The sequence below is a fragment of the Hyperolius riggenbachi genome, chromosome 3 (genome assembly GCF_040937935.1).
Source record: "Hyperolius riggenbachi isolate aHypRig1 chromosome 3, aHypRig1.pri, whole genome shotgun sequence".
NCBI classification, from domain to species: Eukaryota; Metazoa; Chordata; class Amphibia; order Anura; family Hyperoliidae; genus Hyperolius; species Hyperolius riggenbachi.
The window spans coordinates 144,598,425-144,615,493 of NC_090648.1; the positions used below are offsets into that span (position 1 = coordinate 144,598,425).

The 17,069-nt window shown below is 42.3% G+C and overlaps 1 long non-coding RNA gene across 2 annotated transcripts in view; it reads right to left on the reverse strand.

Annotated features, from left to right (window-relative positions):
* Positions 1-17,069, reverse strand: part of LOC137563066 (uncharacterized) — a 203,781-nt gene that overhangs the window by 135,970 nt on the left and 50,742 nt on the right. Inside the window, exons 2-3 of one of the 2 annotated variants that reach the window (XR_011030239.1) lie at positions 10,769-10,934; positions 4,324-4,648 (exon numbers count right to left, since the gene is read on the reverse strand). This is a non-coding gene — a long non-coding RNA (uncharacterized lncRNA). The remainder of the gene's footprint in view (positions 1-4,323; positions 4,649-10,768; positions 10,935-17,069) is intronic. The other variant, XR_011030238.1, reaches the window with a different exon arrangement.

A 17,069-nucleotide genomic window follows, 5' to 3' on the forward strand; every position in this document is an offset into this window, starting at 1 on the left:
GCGGGGACACAGGAGAGGCCACAATAAGAGGGAGCAGGCATGGCGCCCATAGCGCAAGTCATGCCTGCATCCCAGGAAGACGAGCGGGCCGCAGCAGGTGGCCTGGCGGGCCGGATGCGGCCCGCGGGCCGCCAGTTGGACAGAGCTGGTTTAGGGGAAGGATACAGAAAGCTGTCTCAGAGATTTCAGCTGTCTGTTTCCACATTTAGCAACATATTGAGGAAATGGAAGACCACAAGCTCAGTTCAAGTTAAGGCTCGAAGAGGCAGACCAAGAAAAATCTCAGATAGACAGAAACGACAAATGGTGAGAACAGTCAGTCAACCCATAGACCAGCACCAAAGACCTACAACATCATCTTGCTGCAGATGGAGTCACTGTGCATCGTTCAACCATTCGGCACACTTTACACAAGGAGATGCTGTATGCAATAGTGATGCAGAGGAAGCCTTTTCTCCGCCCACAGCACAAACAGAGCTGCTTGAGGTATGCTAAAGCACATTTGGACAAGCCAGCTTCATTTTGGAATAAGGTGCTGTGGACTGATGAAACTAAAATTGAGTTATTTGGACATAATTAAGGGGTGTTATGCATGGAGGAAAAATAACACAATATTCCAAGAAAAACACCTGCTACCTACAGTAGAATATGGTGGTGATTCTATCATGCTGTGGGGCTGCGTGGCCAGTGCAGGGACTGGGAATCTTGTAAAAGTTGAGGGATGCATGGATTCCTCTCAGTATCAGCAGATTCTGGAGACCAATGTCCAGGAATCAGTGACAAAGCTGAAGCTGCCCCAGGGATGGATCTTTTAACAAGACAAAGACCCTATTTTAGAATTTAGATTAGTGTTAGCACATAATTTGCATTTGATTTGTATTCAAGGTGTGTATTTAGCCTCAAGGGGCTGGGCATATCTCTGGAGCTTTCACTTCACTTGCAGCCTGTGAGCGCTGCCTATTGCTTGCTGTCTTTTGAACAAATGTGTATACCATTTATGGCTAGCTGCACCAGGAAAGAATATGTTTTTAATTTTAGACTAGCTAGGGTTCACTGTTGGATATGCTTCACTGTTGAATATGCTTCACTGTTACATTAGTTTGAGGTTTTAACCTTTTGATTGGATAATTTTCACTGTTTGAACATGCTTCACTATTTGATATGCTTCACTGTTAGACTAGTGGTTAGGTTCTCTCCTGTGGGAGCCCTCACCGCAGTGGGAGAGTCTAGTAGGGATAATTTGTGCACAACTTATGCTGAAGCTAACGCCCTCCTTTACTGTACCCGTGTGTAATCTGCCCGTAATTCAAGCTCTGCATACTTATGCAGGTAGTCAATTCAGGTGCAGCGTCTGTTTGGAAGCGCTGCCATTTCTTTATGCTGTACAAGACAAAGACCCTAAACACTGCTCAAAATCCACTAATGCATTTATGCAGAGGAACAAGTACAACATTTTGGAATGGCCAGCTCAGTCCCCAGACCAGAATATAATTGAAAATCTGTGGTGTGAGTTAAAGAGAGCTGCCCATGCTCGGAAGCCATCAAACCTGAATGAACTAGAGATGTTTTGTAAATAGAAATGGTCCAAAAATACCTTCAACCGGAATCCACACTCTCATTGGAACCTACAGGAAGCGTTAGTTTTCTTTTTTGTGGTGCCTAAATTTATGCACCTGCCTAATTTTGTTTTAAACAATTATTGCACACTTTCTGTAAATCCAACAAACTTCATTTCACTTCTCAAATATCACTGTGTGTGTCTCCTATATGATATACTGTATTTAACTGACATTTTTTGTCATAACAACCAACGATTTATACAGGAAAATCATGACGATCAACGAGGTTCCCCAAACTTTTGCACCCGTGTGTATGTATAGACACACACACACACACACACACACACATATAGTATTGTCACTAGCTGTCCCTGTGTCACTCAGAGGAGCTTGCAGTCGAATCCCTATCATAGTATTACAGTATTGCTTTTTTCTCATAATACCTTCTGTTTTAAGAAGGCAAAACCACACTAAGCATTGCTTTTTGGTAGGAGGGGTTTTCGGTCTCTTTTAGTCCACTATCCTCTCCTAGTGGTTTTGGGTCACTTCGAGCTGCTTGGGTTACTCTCTCATTATTTGTAAAGGCAAGTCTTTATGCCTCTTTCACCGGGGAGGCTGAGGGCAGTAAATTCACTGCCTGTCAGGTGCTCCCCCATCCAGGTGCTTCCTGGTGCTTGATATGGGCAATGAAGAGACAGGCTCTCCATGGTCACATCTGAGTGTGACTGGGGGTTTTGTAGTAGCACCACCGTGTCAAAAGATTGTGATGTTGAAAACGCTGCCATTCATCTGCATTTTAATAGCACCCAAATTGCAGTCATAGCCAGCAAGGAGAATGTTGAACTGCCTGACAAGCATGCAGTTTAGTCATCTGTTTGAAGGAGGTCTTATGAAAAACATCAAACGTTCTCTCAAAACGTCCTCCTCACCTGGTTGCTAAAACACATGCTTGACACTATCTGAACCAATTAAAGTGACCCTGAAATGAAATGTTAGCCTGTATTTATACTTACTTGGGGCTTCCTCCTGCCAGGGGGGTAGCAAGGGACTTCACAGAACTCATGGGGCAGGAGGAAAGACCCTGTGTAAGTATAAATACAGGCTAACATTTCCTCTCAGGTACACTTTAAGTTTATCTTGGTCAGACCACAGGACATGGGTTTACTATCCATTTCCTTAGTCTGCTTGTCTTCAGCAAAACTGTTTGCAGGCTTTCTCGTGCACCATCTTTAGAAGAGGCTTCCTTCTGGGATGACAGCCATACAGACCAATGTGACGCAGTGTGCGGTGTATGGTTTGAGCTCTGGCAGGCTGACACACACCCCTTCTACTTCTGCAGCAATGCTGCCAGCACTTATATGTCTGTTTGTAAAAGACTAAGTATAGGTGCTCAGTACAGGTAGCTAAGTATAGGTGCCCAGTACAGGTAGCTAAGTATAGGTGCCCAGTACAGGTAGCTAAGTATAGGTGCCCAGTACAGGTAGCTAAGTATAGGTGCCCAGTACAGGTAGCTAAGTATAGGTGCCCAGTACAGGTAGCTAAGTATAGGTGCCCAGTACAGGTAGCTAAGTATAGGGTACTGACCAGCTCCAGCGGTGGTGTCTGTGGCTTGTCCCAGTCTCCCCTCCTTCAGCCGCGGCTCCTCTTCCATACAGGACAAGCGAGTGAGCCAGCGGATGAGAAAGTGCGCTCGTATGGCCGCATCCCATCAAATTCTGCTGCTGGCGCTGCTCGCGGACAATCAGAGAAGGGATGGGGAGGAGTGTTGCATGGCTGAAGGGGGGAGGGCCTCCGCATTGCTTCCCTGATTGACCATGAGCAGTGCCAGCAGGAGAAACAGCTGTCGGCAGCAAAATTTGATGGGATGCGGCCAGGCAGCCGCAATCTACTCAGCAGTCGGTCGCAATCTACCGGTAGATCACGATCAACCTACTGGGCACTGTAGAACAGCAATTCCCAGTAGAGCAGCAATCCTCAGAGAGTTCTCTGTGAAGTGCCATGTTGAACTTCCAATGACCAGTATGAGAGAGAGTGATATCACTGAATTTAACACACCTGCAACTTTGTATATAAAGGGCAGTCACAATATCCCCAGTATACTTGTATAGAGTAGGCATAATATTGGTTGCCAATAAAATGGAGAATCCATTTTAAGATTTGCCTGCTGACATTCAAGGCCCTACACCATATGGGACCCAAATACACAGCGGATCTATTGGAACTATATGCCCCTCCATGCACCCTCCGCTCTGCCAACAAGATGAATGTGGTTATTCCCAGGACTCACTTAAAAACATTTTGGTGCTCAGCCTTTTCCTATGCAGTCCGACTCTATGGAACTCACTTCCACAATCAGTGCGAGAAGCTCCTTCTCTGGAAAGCTTTAAGTAAAGGCTAAAAACCCACCCCTTTTCCCAGGCCTTTGAGACTGCAGAACGTAGGGTCACAACACTTTGAGTCTCCAGGGAAAAAACGCTATAAAAATATTATTATTAATATCATCCAGTATATACAAAGCTCCACAATTTCCTCATTGTACATAGTGCAGCCACAATACAACTGACCCCCCCCCCCCCCCACCCCAGTATGCACAGTGAAGCGATAGAGTATATCTGGTACAGCTGTAATGTTCCCAGTATATATAAGGCAGTCATATTGTTTCCCAGCATATCTAGAACAGCCATGATACCCTCAGTAAATCGAATGCAGTAATGATGCCCCCATTGCAATGCAGAGTGAAGGGAAGGAAATCTGGTATATTTACTGGGCTTCATTAGCAGGCTCCCTCAGGTCTTCTGTCTCATGTCCTCATCTCTTTTCCACTGTGTGTTGAATGACGACGCCACTCCGTATGCTCTGGCATAGAATAATAAGCAAGAGACAAGAGAGGACTCAATCCACCATGTTTCTCTGTCAACCTCTGCATTTGGAAAGCAAGGGGGTAGCCCAGTTTGTCCATATGGAATCGACAGCTCAGGATGCATCAGCGGGCCCCCCGAGATATCTGCCTCATTGCCTCACTGATTACTGGGTGCTGCTCTGGTACAACAGTCTGAGGCCAATAGAAAGAAGGGGTCAGGCCCTGAAAACTGTAGAACGACATATTTTAATAATAGTTGTATATTATTAGCCATTTTATCAACATGCTATCATGCGGATGAATACACTTTTTTTTGTAACTTTTTTGTGGGAATTCATAGTGCTGTTTTTTCATCTGTCAACAAATTATGCAATGGAACCGCTAATGTGTCACGTGAAACAGGAAACGCTTACTCCACACTGTGAAAAAGCAGCCATTTCACAATAACCTGAAAACATGGCAACAAACTGCCACTAATCTATAAATCCAACTTCATATCAAGTACCCTGCCACCTATTATACTGTATTATACTGTATAATGTAGATAGCACAGCAATATGGATAAAAATGGGCTCCTAGCTGCAGCAATGATGGCTGGGTTGGTGTTACCACGCAACATAAAGTATACTGAAAGTTTTCAAAATTTTTGTAAATAGAACATATCAAAGATTTTGCACTAAATTAATACTGACAGTTTTCACAATTTTTGTAAATAGAACATATCAAAGATTTTGCACTGAATGAAATAGTTACTAACTATAGGGCAATAATTAACTATAGGGCAGCACGATGGCGTGGTGGTTAGTGCTCTCGCCTTGCAACGCTGGGTCCCTGGTTTGAACCCCAGCCAGGTCAACATCTGCAAGGAGTTTGTATGTTGTTATTATTATTATTATTTAGTATTTATATAGCGCCGACATATTACGCAGCGCTGTACAATGTATATATATATCTTGTCACTAACTGTCCCTCAAAGGAGCTCACAATCTAATCCCTACCATTGCCATATGTCTATATTATGTAGTGTAAGTACTGTAGTCTAGGGCCAATTTTTAGGGGGAGCCAATTAACTTATCTGTATGTTTTTGGAATGTGGGAGGAAACCGGAGTGCCCGGAGGAAACCCACGCAGACACGGAGAGAACATACAAACTCTTTGCAGATAGTGCCCTGGCTGGGATTCGAACCAGGGACCCAGCGCTGCAAGGCGAGAGAGCTAACCACTACGCCACCGTGCTCCCCGTGTCTGTGTGGGTTTTCCTCCGGGGACTCCGGTTTCCTCCCACATCCCAAAAACATACAAATAAGTTAATGGCTTCCACCTAAAATTGGCCCTAGACTACGATACCTACACTACACGATGCATACATAGACATAAGACTATTGCAGGGATTAGATTGGGAGCCCCTCTGAGGGACAGTTAAGTGACAAGACAAAAATACTCTGTACAGCGCTGCGAAAGATGTTGGTGCTATATAAATACTAAATAATAATAATACTAATAGTTACTGCACCAAGTGCAGTATAACTAGGCCCTATAGGACTTCATCTAAAGTCCCAGGGATGAAGATACTCATCTATTGCGGCTGTGTGCACCCGCTCGCTCCTGGGCTCGTTCTCGCTGCCGATCGTTAGAGGGGAGATCAATGAATGGGAATGCAGTTCCCATTCATTGATCTAATTCCCCGTGTCAATGGTTGCCAGCATTAATGAGATGCCTGCGGTCATTGTAATAAGGAAAGTAACACATCCACGTATTTCTTCCTGTTAGCGTAGTAATAAGACGCACAGAAAGATAATGCGCAAGGATATCTTGTGGCCAAATAAAATTACACCAACATACATTTTTTGTAAAAAAAACAAACAAAAAAAAACAACATACATTTGAAATTAACCCCTTGCCTACCATACTCTCCCATGGTTACCCAAATAAAACTTTAAAACCTTTGGATTAAAAAAAATTACAAGTAAAAAAAATAAATAGTTACCTTAGGGCCTGAATGTTTTTAATGTGTATGTCAAGAGGATGTATTACTGTGTTTTTTTTTTTTTAATTATGGCATAGTAATTAGTGATGGATACAAAACTGAAAAATGCACCTTTATTACCAAATAAAAAATTGGCGCCATACATTGTACTAGGCAAATATTTTGAGGCCGGCTTCACACTGAAAACTGGCGGTGCGGCAGCCGCCAGTGTGCAGTGCCTTTCGGGGAGTTTTAGTGGAATACCTCGTTACTACGCAGTATTGCCCATTTGGCATTGGGCAAAGCAGGAAGTGACGCGCATTTGCGGTCACTTCCTGCTTCAGGGTATGCGGAAGTGCATGAAAGCATAGTGTAAAAATATACGGGTTTTTTTCGCACATGCGCGTCGCGATGATATTTTTTTTAAATATCCACCTGTCACCATAGACTAACACGACTTCCGGCTGATGCAGATCGCCGCAGAAGACACGCCGTAACGTAGTTTTGGACCGGTGTCTGGGATGCGGCGAAAATGTCACCTTCGTCGTGTCGTACTGCGGAATTATGAAAGTCTCCATAGACTTTCAATAAATATACTGCACCGCCCTGGTGTGAAAGGTCCCTGAATGTTGCAATAAGCGGGACAAATAAAATGTGTGGGTTTTATCCACAGTAGAACATTTTATTTTAAAGCTATAATGGCTAGAAACCGAGAAATATTTTTGTTACATTTTTTCTTATTCCCATTAAAATGCATTTAGAAAAAATAACTCTTAACATAATGTACCACCCAAAGAAAGCCTAATTGGTGGTGAAAAATGCAAGATATAGATAATTTTGTTGTGATAAAGTTCTTGGCGATTGAAAGGGAGGAGCACTGAAAGATGAAAATTGCTCTGGTCTTAAACAGGAAAAACCCCTCAGTGGTGAACTAGTTAATATTTCATGATCTAATACAAACTCCTCATGCCACCAGTGGGAATAAATGCAGCCTTTTTAAAATTTCCTCCTATTCTCTATTGCTTTATGATGTATAACACAGTCCTATTTATATATCACATAACAACAGCAGTTACTGAAGGATGTATGGGACTCAAGTGAAGAGGAGAAAAAGACAATTTTTCACACAAAAGAGAACACCCATAAGAGGGACTAGATAAGTTTTGACTCTAAAGCTGTGTACATGTTAGTGTGCGTACAGCAGCCCCCAACACCTCAGGGAGTGATCAGTCTGGTGCATCGCTTCCACCAAAAGTTATCAAAAGTATCAATTGGACATGACTGAAGAGCTAGGGCTGGAGAGGAGTGGTGGCAGATCGGCGGCCCATAACGTTTCACTGCATTGAAGAGGGCATGCTGCAGTTCGATTGATTTTAATAGATTCCCTGCTGGAATCTATTGAAAATCGATGTGTAGTAGGAATTGATTCCTTCCCGAGTAGATTCCTTTCAGAGGGGAATTGATCATTTTGCCACATCAGGTGGCAATCTATAAGTGTATGACCAGCTATACGGGACAAAGCATTCAAGCCATATACACCAACATTTTGCAATAAAATTTAAAGAGTGGGACTAGCTAAAAGTCAAGAGTAATATGTATCAGTTGTGTACCGTATGTGTTTGGGTTTTTTTTTTTAAACCTCAACCCTGTCATATTTTATTTTCGTGGCAAAGGGTTGGAGCAAGAATAATAAAGTACCATCACTAAGATTAGGACTATTATATGCATATGCAATTCAAAGTAAAGTACAGATAAGCTGAAAATCTTAAGGTGCGTACACACACACTACTAAATGCAACGGCAGGTCCGCCGGACCCTCCCGCTGAGCGGTCATTAGCCGACAGTATGCGCGTGTGTACGAGCTGTCGGTGGACTGATAAGGCTGTTTCTGAACGATCCGCTTAATGGACCCGTCGTTGCATTTAGTAGTGCGTGTGTACACACCTTTATGCCTATGGATGTCCACAGAGGGAGCTATCCAATGGATTGCAATGGAAATGGGCACTGGTGCTCAGCCAACATCAGCACCCAACCTCAAAGGACAACTATTAAAGTTAACTAAAATTCTGAATGCCACATATATTTCCAGTAATTACCAACAAAAAGCAATGCACAGGCTTTTTTAATCTTTTCATATCTTATGAGAAGAAAATATGACATTTACAGAGAACAGTTCTCACTGTGGGCATTACTATGGAGGACTGTGTCCATCACATCCAGCATACAGAAACAATATTCACTGGCTCTAACACTGTGACTGGAATCTGTTTTTATGAATGATATACAGCAGAAATATAGCTTCAAATGTGTGTAAATAATCATCAGCTGCAGCTCTGTCTGTGTGCTCCTGTGTGAGAGCTCTCTGCCTCGCAGTGTAAAGTAAACAGTTTACAGGCAGATTACTGTTCAGCTCTGCCTCCTCCTCCCCCGATGCCGACACAAATTTGTTACAAAACAGCTGTTAGACAAAGCTATTTTTTTTACATAGGCTGAGCTGAGAGACCTCGGAAAAGCTTTCTAGTATTTCTGGCTAAAAGCTCTATAGGTATGTGGGGTTTACAGAAAAACAGTTTCTTACAGTGGAGGAAATAATTATTTGACCCCTCACTGATTTTGTAAGTTTGTCCAATGACAAAGAAATGAAAAGTCTCAGAACAGTATCATTTCAATGGTAGGTTTATTTTAACAGTGGCAGATAGCACATCAAAAGGAAAATCGAAAAAATAACCTTAAATAAAAGATAGCAACTGATTTGCATTTCATTGAGTGAAATAAGTTTTTGAACCCCTACCAACCATTAAGAGTTCTGGCTCCCACAGAGTGGTTAGACACTTCTACTCAATTAGTCACCCTCATTAAGGACACCTGTCTTAACTAGCCACCTGTATAAAAGACACCTGTCTACAGAATCAATCAATCAAGCAGACTCCAAACTCTCCAACATGGGAAAGACCAAAGAGCTGTCCAAGGATGTCAGAGACAAAATTGTAGACCTGCACAAGGCTGGAATGGGCTACAAAACCTTTAGCAAGAAGCTGGGAGAGAAGGTGACAACTGTTGGTGCGATTGTTCGAAAATGGAAGGAGCACAAAATGACCATCAATCGACCTCTGGGGCTCCACGCAAGATCTCACCTCGTGGGGTGTCAATGGTTCTGAGAAAGGTGAAAAAGCATCCTAGAACTACACGGGAGGAGTTAGTGAATTACCTCAAATTAGCAGGGACCACAGTCACCAAGAAAACCATTGGAAACACATTACACCGCAATAGATTAAAATCCTGCAGGGCTCGCAAGGTCCCCCTGCTCAAGAAGGCACATGTGCAGGCCCGTCTGAAGTTTGCCAATGAACACCTGAATGATTCTGTGAGTGACTGGGAGAAGGTGCTGTGGTCTGATGAGACCAAAATAGAGCTCTTTGGCATTAACTTAACTCGCTGTGTTTGGAGGAAGAAAAATGCTGCCTATGACCCCCAAAACACCGTCCCCACCATCAAGCATGGGGGTGGAAACATTTTGCTTTGGGGGTGTTTTTCTGCTAAGGGCACAGGACAACTTAATCGCATTAACGGGAAAATGGACGGAGCCATGTATTGTGAAATCCTGAACGACAACCTCCTTCCCTCTGCCAGGAAACTGAAAATGGGTCGTGGATGGGTGTTCCAGCACGACAATGACCCAAAACATACAGCAAAGGCAACAAAGGAGTGGCTCAAGAAGAAGCACATTAAGGTCATGGAGTGGCCTAGTCAGTCTCCGGACCTTAATCCAATAGAAAACCTATGGAGGAAGCTCAAGCTCAGAGTTGCACAGAGACAGCCTCGAAACCTTAGGGATTTAGAGATGATCTGCAAAGAGGAGTGGACCAACATTCCTCCTAAAATGTGTGCAAACTTGGTCATCAATTACAAGAAACGTTTGACCTCTGTGCTTGCAAACAAGGGTTTTTCCACTAAGTATTAAGTCTTTTATTGTTAGAGGGTTCAAAAACTTATTTCACTCAATGAAATGCAAATCAGTTGCTATCTTTTATTTAAGGTTATTTTTTCGATTTTCCTTTTGATGTGCTATCTGCCACTGTTAAAATAAACCTACCATTGAAATGATACTGTTCTGAGACTTTTCATTTCTTTGTCATTGGACAAACTTACAAAATCAGTGAGGGGTCAAATAATTATTTCCTCCACTGTAGATAGTTGTTCTTGTAACAAATACATACATGTATTAGCTGTATTAGCTGTAAGTAGCTGCAGTTAAAGTTGGGGTTACATATTAGGAAGGGGTTTAAATTAGGGGGAAGGTATCAGAATGAATATAGCAAGCATTAGGTGGGGAGGTTACAGATAGAGAGAAGTACTAGAAAATACATTGTATAGTAGATCTACCTGAGTTTGGACTGCAGAATGTCAGGTCCTCTGGAGACCCTTTGAGGTGTACTAGACGTTAAAAAAAACTTTACTGTGTTGGGGAGCCATTTAAGAAGTTTTTCATACCAATAAGCATGTTCATTCTCTCCTATCTTGATTAATCTGGCAATGGAGGCCTTGATTTCTACAATACAGAATGACAGTGGTATACAGGGTTTAAAAATATCTGTGCTTAATCATAAAATCATAAAATAGGCAGTCCTATTTCTGACTTTAAACAAGCCAACAGAATATTTTCCTAATACGTAAAAAGTTAATGCAATTGCAAAATTAAAGTCAATGACTCTAAATTCATCACTATGGACCTGGGATGTAGGAAAGACACTTTAACCCAGATCTAGTTAGCCGTGCATATGTAGAATGTTGGAAGAGCAGACAGAGTGGTGGTACTGAACTACTGCGTATGCACGGCCAACCAGATCCAGGTCAAAGGTTGCTGACATCCTCTGGTCAGAGCCTATACTGGGCCGATTTACTGCCAAAAAGAGCATCAGGGGAGGGAACAAAAGCCTCAGAGAGAGTCTGCAAACATTCAGGAAACTAGGTATGGTCTATTTTTCTTTTGTTTGTTTAACCTCTGTATTCCTGTAAGTGGGAGATGGGTTATAATAACTATCTGGGTGTTAAAATATGTGGTATTACATGTTACTTGATTACGCTCATAAAAGGTAGATAAAGAGAGATAAATTATGAGTTAAGTCATTTATGGAGAGATGAGTTGTGAGTTAATAAGATCAGATAATTCAGCCCCTAAGTTTCCTATAGTAAGACCAGTTTTAGGGGAAACCAACTAACTCACCTGTATGTTCTTAGGAAATACAGAAAAACAGTGTGCAAACATACAAATGCCATGCTAACAATGTGCTGGCTGGGATTTAGATCTGGGACCCTAGCATTGCAAAGCAAACATACGAGGCAGGAGGCTACTGTGCTGTCCCAATCTCATCCCATCATGCATGGATAACTACAAATACATAGACTGCAGCATATAAAATAAGCAGCGTCACCTGCTATGAATCCAGTCTGGACTTGCTTCTTTCTACAACAGTGCAGATTTTAAATGTGTAAACAGTGTTTAATTGGAAAATAGCAAAGGAAGAAAAAAAAAATCTGTGCAGATCAATAGATCCCCTCTGGCTTTACAGGTCAGAGAGCCCCAGCTGTGGGTAGCAGTAATGGACAGATGCGATGTACAGAGAACAGTTACCATGGAAACCCTGCACCAGGGTCATGTGCACTGCTCTGCACACTCAGTGGGAGAAGCAAAGGATGTATAGTATGCACTGAATTTTCAGACATACGGCACACTGCAGTGGACTTACCATAGTAATTACAGTATACAACAGATTTTTAGAGGTCATGATAATTCTGTTTAGTCAGCACACTTACATAGCTATCTAGTGATTTCTAAACATTAATGTAATAATGACCAGACATACAGAAGATCCCTCAACCACTTGATCGACCCATATTTCAGATTTTGTCACATGAGTACTCTGCAATCTCTAGCTTAGCTCTGCACTCCTGAAACTGCAACTCTAAGCTCTCGAAATGTGCCCAATCAGTTATGGATAGTTCTTAGAACAGTAAGGGCCCTTTTACACTTAATCAGTTGCTCTCAGTTAAAACGGAAAGAAAACTGATTTTCAAAGTAATGCTCATGTTTTCCTATGGCACCTTTCACACTTAACGAGTTTTAACGGAAATCTTCTTCCCAATGCACTGCTATGGAAAAAACGCGTACCAACGCGCACTAACGCATACCAACTGATTAAGTGTAAACGGGGCCTTATGGATAGTCCATAGATGGCCAGATCTCCCATGTGAAAAGCTACATAGTCATGTAGGATAACTGTCACCCAAAACCATGCTCATGATCATTTTGGGTGACAGTTTGGAAGCAATTGTACAAATTATTTGGCTCTTTTTTGAGAAGACTGTTGTATTCTAAGGAGAGCGAAGAGGTAAAAATGAGAAGGTACTGGGATAACAAGAGTTGGCCAAGGATTTTTCTGATTGGCTGATCCCAGGAGAGGAAGCCACCAGCACTAGTGGCCACCTGGGCATAAACTAGATTTTTACTCAAAATGATTATGGTTGTTTTGGGCATCAAAAAGCTACAGTGTGCAAGTAGCCAAGGAAGGGAAGCAAAAGATCTTCTGATGACACAAGGTGACTCTATTCTATGGATAAGAAGGACAGTTTGCTAATTAGTCAAGAAATATTTTTAGCTTTTCTCTATATATTAACATTTCCCTTTTCCCTTGAAGCTTCTTCTCCTGATTGTCCTGCTGGTCACCAGGCACGATTGTGCACACCTGAAGCTCACTTCAGAATCAATTTTATTTGGCCAAATAAGTTTACACTTACAAGGAACCTGACAGTCAGTTAATGAACACAGAGAAAACAATACAAGTACACATGGTGTAGATATTACAAACAGTATATAAGTTAAAGTGGTAGCAAACAGGGTGAGAAGTGTTCATTTTCAGTTCTTTGCTGTAATGCTTTCCAGTCCTAGCAGTTCTAGCCTGGTCCTACCACCGAAGGGAAGAAGCTGTTCCTATCAGGGCGGTGGAGTTGGTACAAAAATCCACCGACTCCAACTCCTCAGTTTAGGATTCCACCGACTCCTCGACTCCGACTCCTCTAATTTGCATATTACAATCTTGTTGATTGAAATTAAGTAACATGAAATTAGTCTCTTAACTGCCAACGCTTAGGAATTTCAAAGGACAACTGAAGTGAGAAGGATATGTAGACTGCCATATTTATTCCCTTTAGTCATAGACTAAAACTAGTCCTTGGTAAGAGTACTTAAAAAAGGTACAGACCGGAACAAAAAACATCTATCAGGCCCTAGGCAATGTAACTGTGGGTACATGAAAGAATAATATGCAGGTACTCTGCAGGGGAATGAGGAGATTCTTTCTCTATTACACATTCAAACATGTATCCAGGAGCACACACACCAGGTTCGAAAATTTCAATGAGGCGTGCCCAAGTCCTCACCCCTGTACCCGAGGGTCCACAAACTGCAAACTCCAAAGGATAGGCACCGCACTCCAATGTATTTCAAGCTCTTATACCTTCATTGCATGTGTAAGGTGACAAGGCAGCGACAGCCCGCTGTTTCGGCCGTTAAGGCCTTTATCAAGATGCCAAAAAGTGACACTCATGCAATGAATCTATTACACATTCATGCACAATCTGAACCAGGTTTATGGATGATAGACAACACCTCTGTGTTCATGCTCCTGGCTGTAGGAACGGCATGCGGCCAGACCGTGCTGACTGGCTAAATTACCGGGACTGATAGCAGAAGATCCAGGTGGTGGAGGAGGACAGCGAGGGACTGATTGGCTTGAAGGGGGCTGGAGGAAGCCCCAGGTATGTATAAAACTTTTCTTTTCATCCGTCTCAGGTACCCTTTAATTCATAGTCACCAAACCAAATTTTAACAACATATTAAATGATTTGATTTTATGAGCAAAGGGAGTGCATAAATCAGCATCAACGCAGAATGATGTCCATCTTATCGACCATCTCTGTTAGTGACACAGCTACACATAAGGCTTTATTCTTACAGCATAGATGTTATTTAGTATATACAGTATAAGAGATTCCTGTGTACACATCATATATACTGTACAGTCACAATCAGATATGTATATATGACTTTAAAAATACGAAGACTACTTTATTGAAGCAGCACAAGTAACTAATTTTGAATGGTTTATTTCATTTTTGTGGACTAAGCACAGCTATTACTGTATGTATAAATTATTTATGACTATTATCTGAGAAATAGAACATTATCATATTTTCTATTTTAATTACAATTTAAATTCATTAGGAGTCCGAGTAGGTGCATTTTTTCCCGACTCCAGGCACCCAAAATTGCTCCGACTCTGAAGCCCTGGTTCCTATGCCTAGAAGGCCGAAGCTGGAAGATGGAGTAAGCAGGGTAAGACACAATCTTGTTACTCTCTTTCTGCACCTGCTAGCCTAAAGATTCTGCAGTTAAGCTACAGCCAATTATTCTTTCTGCTGATTGGATGATGCGCTGCAGTCTACTTTTTCTCATATGGACCTTGAGCCAAACCAGACAGTCATAGAAGATGTCATGATGGATTCGATGATCGCAGTGTAGGATTGTACCATTAGTTTTTGTGGTAGGCCAAACTTTTTCAGCTGCTGTAGGTGGCAGATCCTCTCTTGCACTTTGTTGATGATGGTGACAGTGTTTTTATCCCATTTTAAGAAATTATGGACCCAAGAAATTTGAATGACTCTACTCGGGTCACTGTAGAACAATTTCTGATTAGGGGAGGTGCTGGGGGGAATTCTTCTAAAGTTTATCATCTGCATGGTCTCAAAGGGGTTCTGTGGCATGCGTAAAAGAACATAAACTGACACTTACCTGGGGCTTCTATCGCCCCCCTGCAGCTGTAATATTCCACGCCATCCTCCTACAATCCTTGGTTCCCCGCCGCCGGTCCCGGTCTAATATTCGTCTAAATAGATGAATAATACTTGCTCCTGCATTCGTCACCTCGAGCTTACTGCGCAGTACAAAGTTTTCTTGTGCTCCGCCTGTGCAGTAAGCTCCCGATGACGCGTGGGGGACCGAGCACGCGCGTGGTCACGGCCGCGCAGCCACAGTGTTACAGCAAAAATTAGACCAGCACGGGGGGAACGGAGAATCGTAGGAGGAAGGCGCGGGATATGACAGCTGCAGGGGGGTGATAGAAGCCCCAGGTAAGTGTCAGTTTATGTTCTTTTACGCATGCCACAGAACTCCTTTAAGAACATTGAAGGATACCTTAGTCCTAAATAAATCCACTAATTGATGCCCTGTGTGTGGGGAGGTGTGCATAGGCTTATCGCACCAACCGTTGCCTGGCATCTGCCTCAGTTTTCCCGCTGTTTTATCCCCTTGTATGAGTCCTGGTCGGCGCCCTCTGACCCGGAAATACTGCACTGCGCATGTGCAGTATGTCTGCTTGGGCGCCCTGTGACTGTGCTCGCCGGGGACCCCAGGTGCTCTACTTTTTCAGTGCGGTAATAGGTTTAGTGAATTGGCAATTGGTAAGGTAATCATTAAATCAGCTGTTTTCTGCATTACCGAATGAGGTTATGTTTAGTGAATTGAGGCGAATGTCTATTAAATCACCAAGCAAGAAAATACTTTTTTTTACCCACTTGTTGGTACTTTTTCAACTGCAGAGTGCTGAAAAGTGATTTTAAACAGAAGATGAAGAATTAGCTCCTAGGAGTAAATTTAGGAGAAAAAATGATTTATTTGGATCAGGTGTCATGAGGGTTACAGATGCCCAAAGAAATGTATTTTTTTTTTGTCTGTGAAAGATCTTTGCTTCTTCTGCATCTGAAAACAAACTTTTTAATGGCTGGCACACACAAGACAAGACACAGAACATTTATATGCACAACCAAAAAGGAAAAGTAGATCCCATAAAACTGCACCACAGTAAATAATCCAATCAAATAATGAGCTTTATTGAAACACTAAAATATTAAACAAGCAACAATTAAAACACAATATATGCCAGGGTGTGTATAAATAAATAAATGCATATACTATAGCGTAATTGATAATGGCAGTCCAATCCCCCCTATATACACATAATAGGAATAATATATATTGTAAAACTATGCACTGACACTCCGCACTCCCGCTGCGTTTTTTTTCAATATATAGTATTCCTATTATGTGTATATAGGGGGATTGGGCTTCCATCATCATTTATGCTATAGTATATGTAGGGGAGTAATTAGAAATCATTGGACACCCCGAAACTTTGGATGGGCCCCCCCCTCTACCGCCTGTTGCACAGGTAAACTGAGAATCAATGTTATTCAATTGGGTAGTGCACACTTAAATGTGTTTTCCCCATGCAGATAAAAACAGACAGCAGTGAAGCTCTGCATGCATTTTCTCTATCAATTAGATTAGCTTCTGTGATAAAACCTACATGTTTTCACACATACAGACACACATGGTGTGCAAAAAAACGCATACAGAAAACTGACAGACAAATATGCTCCTAGCCTTAGCTTATTACACTGACTCTGTCCATCTCTGATGGAGCAGAACTGGCTCTGCAGACTTCTTCAGCACAACTACAGTACAGAGCACTTGAGGAGGGGTAGAGAGGTTGGAGGCTGGGCGCTTTACACTGAATAGGGACTGTCTACAAATCTTTGTAATATTTGTTACCAGTAGCTGAGCAGATGA